The 6,396-nt window shown below is 37.6% G+C and overlaps 1 long non-coding RNA gene across 1 annotated transcript; it reads left to right on the plus strand.

Annotated features, from left to right (window-relative positions):
- The first annotated feature begins 107 nt into the window (after positions 1-107).
- On the plus strand, positions 108-1,885 carry LOC110910480. Its single transcript, XR_004876583.1, has 4 exons — positions 108-186; positions 631-768; positions 861-947; positions 1,392-1,885. It is a non-coding gene; the product is annotated as an uncharacterized LOC110910480 (long non-coding RNA).
- Positions 1,886-6,396: the final 4,511 nt, after the last annotated feature.

Genomic DNA, 6,396 nt, shown 5'->3' on the forward strand with positions numbered 1-6,396 from the left:
GGGAGGGAAAATGGGGTTTTTTTTGCCTGATAATAGTCTTTCCAATTTGGAAAGACATGGAGGGGAGGGGAGGGATGGGGAGGGATTTTTAACTCGGGAACACACCCTGAAAGAAAGGTGTGAAGGAAGAGGCTCCCACTACTGGCCCCGAATCTCTCATATCCCCAAAATCAAAATAGACTTGAGGTAAATACCCTCTAATTTCCATAAGATAAACTGGTATTCTCAGTCTTGTGCATGTTATTTTTTTTTTTCTGGACTAGGAATTTGTTGCTGAATACCTAAAATTAAATTTTAATGACAACAATAATTTATACGTTGAAATTAGTAATCACTGTTCATGAGTTTAAACTACTATATTGCGTGGAAATGATTTCACAATGCGTACTAATAATATCTTAACATATTTAATATCTCTCAAAGGGTTAAGTGGATGGAACTCCATTTTGACACAACTGAATAAGATTCGTTTTATTCTTAAAATTCTTGCACACACAGATCTGAATATTGATATTTTCTTCACTTGTAAAACACGTAAATCAAGCATTTTCTCATTATCTTAGATCAGAAGTTTCAATTTAGTTGGACAATCGAATCAAATATCATATATGATACAACTATATTTTGCAGGTTCCTCTAACCATGACATTGTAAAGCACATAAATCAAGCATTTTGCAAAGAAAGTCTCAACCTTGAATGAGAGACTTTGGCAGTGTAAGTTTCAGGAACATGGTGTAAAGCTCGGGCAAAGTGTCAATGACATAAGTGTAAGTTCCTTTCAGTCTACAACATTTGACCACCCCATTATCATATAACAACCTGCTTTTGATTATTCGTATTCATTCATGATATAACTCAGGATTTGTTCATGATAGCACGTCGGATTCATTATTCAAAGATGCTTTTGAAGTTGATTTTCACAGCATGTGCGGTTCAACTGAAAAAGGTAAATCAAAATATCAATGAATTATGTTACACACACACACATTATACACACACACACACATATATATAAGTATAAATAACACATTTTGAGTTTACTTTTTCAATGATACTATTCGATCCATTTGAGATAACCACATGAACCCTTGTATTAAGTATTATATATATAAATGAGTTGAAATTGTCACGTCCACAAAATATGAACTACAGTTCAGTTTGACTCTTGATGTCAAACAGATATTATATTTATTACAAAATTGATTACTACTCTTCTTCATTGTTTTGAGAATAGTTTTATAAATGGGATAGAAATGCAACTGGTTCCACATCATCTTTAATGGAAAAAAGTTGTTTTTTAACATCCTTGTTATATTTAATTTTAAAAGCAATGGGTTTGGACACTAACGTCAAAGAGTGTTGTTTGACCCTTGAATATTTAAAATTGCAGTTATAGAAAGAAGAAAATCTATCAAGGTTTCTTCAAATCAACAAAACAGATCCAAGATACATCATAATTGCTGGAAAGGGCACTACGTCTACTTCGTTAACTTGGTTCACTTACATGCTTCAAACATCCTGAGATTCAAGATAAGGTTGCAACAGAAATCAAAGAAACAACAAAAATGAGAAACAATGCTACAAATGTTGTAGAATTTGCAAACGGTATGAGTGAAGAAAGCCTAGAAATGATGCAAAATCTTCATGCAGATTTCAATGGAACTATCAAGACTATCATGCAGTTCCAGTGGTATGCTATCTCAGACATTTAGCAATTTCTAATACTTTGACTTACAGGAGAGTCAGAGGTTCACATCGTACAGGTTAGGCCGACCCAAAGCTCTTTTTGTCTAAAAATTATAAATTGATTATTTTTAATAATTAGGGTCTCAACAAAAGAAGTAATATTTCAATGATAGTCTAATATTTTTTATTAAAATAATTTCAAGGATCTTACTTTTAAAAAATACACTTTGGATCTCTTTATATCCTATAAAGATAAAAGTGAGGTAATTAAAATGTTGCAATTTTCATATGCTCTTGTTTACTAAGATGAAATGTTTAGGTGGAACAATACCATCAGATGCCCTATTTATGTATGCTTTCCGGTGTGATGATGTATCTGTTGGTTGTGAGGTGAAGAAAGGAGATACCGTACCATATTGTTGGTATCATCGTCATCGGAAACCCAGGACCAATCGGAACGGATGGACTTGTGACCACAAACACAATCACTAACGAACAATCCACAACATTCACACGAGTTCATGATGGTTATGAATTGAAACGAAACGATTTTCAGAATATAAAACTAACCGAATGAAACTTGAACAAACACTAAACTTTGAATATGATAACTGCTTGTAAACACGTTCTGATTACAAACTTGACTAACTGAACAACCGTATAACTTGGAAGTTTGGCAACCGGTTATATAGGGATGAAAAGGTACGTCAATTCCAGTCACACCGTTTCACAAACAGTTGTGACGTTCCATGATAACCGCCCAGCGGTTATTGCTGATAAGGGACATGACGCTTCATGATATCCGGCCCAAACTCCTTGTGTTATCGGACTCAACATAACTGACTCGTTCGACCCATTCAGGTGGCCTACGGCCCAAATATATACATAACATAGACTATTGTTTTGACCCATTACTAACATAAACATAAACAAATAAGACATATAAACATAAAACAGGCCCGAGGCCCAAATACGTGACTCGGATGATTCTTGATTACCGAAACAATCTTCATTCTCCCCCTTAAGCAAGAAATATCCGAGCTCTTCGATCCGTTTACTCCTTGCGGTTGTTGGTGACTTCGATCTTCACCACCACGTCATCATCACTTGAATCTTCGATCCATCCGCAATTGCTCGAGCTCTCGGCCATTCCAACTTTCTCTCTTGCACGCTCCTTCTTGATGTAATCAAAGTACCATTCGGCCAACTCTAGATAGTAAACGTATGCAACCTTCATTTCATAGGCGTCGTCCTTGTCGTAACCATACTTCACCGATATCTCACCCCATTTGTCTTTTGCCATTATCTCATCAAACCCACCGTTGTGCTTCACGATGCGGTGTAGTAGTATGAGGCTAACATCACGACCATCAATTAACTCCGGTGGCATTGCCTTCTCACAAACAATTCCAAGAAAGTTCGTGATGAACCAAACTAAGATTTCTTCAAACGGTGTGTCGAAGAATCTTGGGTGCTTCTTGATTTCTTCGTGTAGTGTGATTAGATCCCCTGGTTCAATGCAGCTTTCCATGATTAACCCCCTTTCAACAACATCCTCCTCGAGTTGAGAGAGAGTTATTGCCCATTCCCGAAGCATTTGCCTTGATTGTCGTGGATTATCCTTCTCGCCTTCGAGATAAATCATTAAAGCTTTCTTTGCCTTTTTCGAGTACACGACTTTCCTTGCACTTGGGCGTTCGTCATACACTTTCTTTTTATTTTTTGACTTTTCAAATTCCCGCTCATAGTAATCGCCTAAACATTCTTGAAACTTTTCCTTTTCTTCCTTGTACCCATTGTCGACCCCAAGATTATCATAAAAGGCGTCAAGATAATCTTGTTCCAAGTCGGTTTCCGACTTGTCTTCGTATATGTCGAAACCCTTTGATCGACAACCGAACATCTTCTTCAATACGCACTTTTCACCCATAGTAACCGTCTCGATTCCTTGAAACAGGAGTTGTTCCAAACTTAGAACATTCCTGTCAAGTTTTGGTGCGTAACTAACACACGGAATTGTCTTATCCTTACCGTCCACCGGCACCCTTACTTCACCAATTCCATGAACAAACGAAACATTCTTCTTGCTTTCATTCGTTACAACCCCGAAGTGTCTTTTAAAACACTTGAACAAACTACGATTTCCCGTCATGTGCGTCTTAAACGTGGGATCCACAACCCAGATTGAATCCCATTTACCCCCGCAAGTATCCTTTACAATATAATCATTCTCGACTGGTAAAGGTGATAGTATAATATACTTACTAGGGCAAATTGACGCGATGTGGCCAAACTTCTTGCACTTGAAACACCGAACCCCCGGTTTTCTTGGCCTACCCACTGATGCGTTGGGTTTCTTCCCGTTCTTCTTCGTGAAACCCCCTCTGAATACCTTCTTTGGAAACTTTTTCATTGGTGATACCCCGGTCCGTATGGTTGGCTTCCCCTGCGCGTACTCATCCGCTTCCGCCGCCCGGCCGCACTCTCCACTACGAACAAACACATCATCACCGAAATCGGTCATAACCGATTTCCCCTTGTTTCCATCGATTCGGTTCTCTCCTTGATCACAATTCCTTCCGGTTCCTGTTAAACCTTTGGCTCTGATACCAATGTTGGTATCATCGTCATCGGAAACCCAGGACCAATCGGAACGGATGGACTTGTGACCACAAACACAATCACTAACGAACAATCCACAACATTCACACGAGTTCATGATGGTTATGAATTGAAACGAAACGATTTTCAGAATATAAAACTAACCGAATGAAACTTGAACAAACACTAAACTTTGAATATGATAACTGCTTGTAAACACGTTCTGATTACAAACTTGACTAACTGAACAACCGTATAACTTGGAAGTTTGGCAACCGGTTATATAGGGATGAAAAGGTACGTCAATTCCAGTCACACCGTTTCACAAACAGTTGTGACGTTCCATGATAACCGCCCAGCGGTTATTGCTGATAAGGGACATGACGCTTCATGATATCCGGCCCAAACTCCTTGTGTTATCGGACTCAACATAACTGACTCGTTCGACCCATTCAGGTGGCCTACGGCCCAAATATATACATAACATAGACTATTGTTTTGACCCATTACTAACATAAACATAAACAAATAAGACATATAAACATAAAACAGGCCCGAGGCCCAAATACGTGACTCGGATGATTCTTGATTACCGAAACAATCTTCACATATCAGCCATACACAAGGGTTAAGTTTGATGAGTTTGAACCAGAAGATGGTTTCATCACATTGTTGCATTCATCCAGAAAGATCCTTTGTTTCCAGCTTTGCAGGTTAGTAAAAATACAACCCATATCGATCATTTCTTTTTCATTCAGATCATGTAACTAAACCCATGATATGTAAAATTTTATGTGGTCCGGTTTACCAGTCAACCTTCAAGTCATGTCATATGACCAAAGCAAAAGTATCTAGATTATCATAAAATGTATATTGTTTGTTTACGATTTTGACATGATTTACTGTTTTGATGCAGAAACACAAGCAGGACAAAGAATTTGTTTGGCTCAAGAATCTGCGTATGTGCAGATGAAGATCTTTGCTTCTATTTAGTTAAGTTCTTTCATTTTCAAGCTGATTGAAAACAAAAGTGCAAAGTACAGAATGATGCTTAATCTTTACATTGATGGTGATACAGAGTTGATCCATGATCTAGCATACTTGTATTTGGTGCGACTAGACACATGGAAGTGGACTGGAAAATGGTTCAAGCTAAAAAGGGCATAACTTTCATTAGGTCTGAAGTTATACGGGGGATAAGTAATGGACATAAACGTCTCAACGAGCCGCACGCTTGGACAAATGCTATAGGCGGGTTTTCTGACTCTCGGCACCGAATATCGACATCTAGAGCTCCAATTTTGAACTCAAGGTTTTCCCCAATTTTAGCAGTTTTAACTAATTTCGACTGTTTGTAAAAAAGGGATTGATTTTTTAACTAGATATTTATTCGTTGTTTATTAGGCTGTTAATTTCAAGGAACCCTTGGAGCGGTTACAAGTTGCGACTGGTGGCACTTGTCGTTCATGGTCCAAGTTACATACCTCTTATTGGAACTTATAACCGATGAAGAATTAATGGAATTTTGCCTCTAATGTCAAGTTACCATCTGATGAAGATTAAAGAAACTTACCACTGAAACAAGTTACCCCTAGTGAAGATCGATGAAGTCTCGCTAATGAAGAAGAGATATTACGTGTTAGCCTATCATTTGACGAAGACAATCGGTTGAGAGGATGTTATACGTAACTGTCACTTGTCAATTTCGTACATCTCAACAAGATAACAAAAACATGAGTCCGCATTGAATTTATTATCACTCGACCCCATAGCTTATTGTGTCAAGTAGTTGAGAGTGAATTCGGTGCATGAACTTATGTGTGCAAACTTCAGAGGAAATTTGCAAGTCGTAGAATCTTGCATAGCTAGGATATCGTCTTGAATTTCAATTGTTATTTGTGACTAGCTTTACATTATGTATTGAAACATTCGATTTAGTAATGTTATGACCCCGAGATCTATCTATGGATGTAGTTTTTAAAAGACTTGGTTTTTCTATTCAAAAAGGGGTACTCGTGCAGCTTGTTGCCCGTTTACCTTCTATCTTGATATAATTTTTTATTAAGTAAATTTTCAAAATAAATAGAAATTAGAAGCTGAAAACGAAA

This window comes from Helianthus annuus, chromosome 13 (genome assembly GCF_002127325.2).
Source record: "Helianthus annuus cultivar XRQ/B chromosome 13, HanXRQr2.0-SUNRISE, whole genome shotgun sequence".
Lineage (NCBI taxonomy): Eukaryota > Viridiplantae > Streptophyta > Magnoliopsida > Asterales > Asteraceae > Helianthus > Helianthus annuus.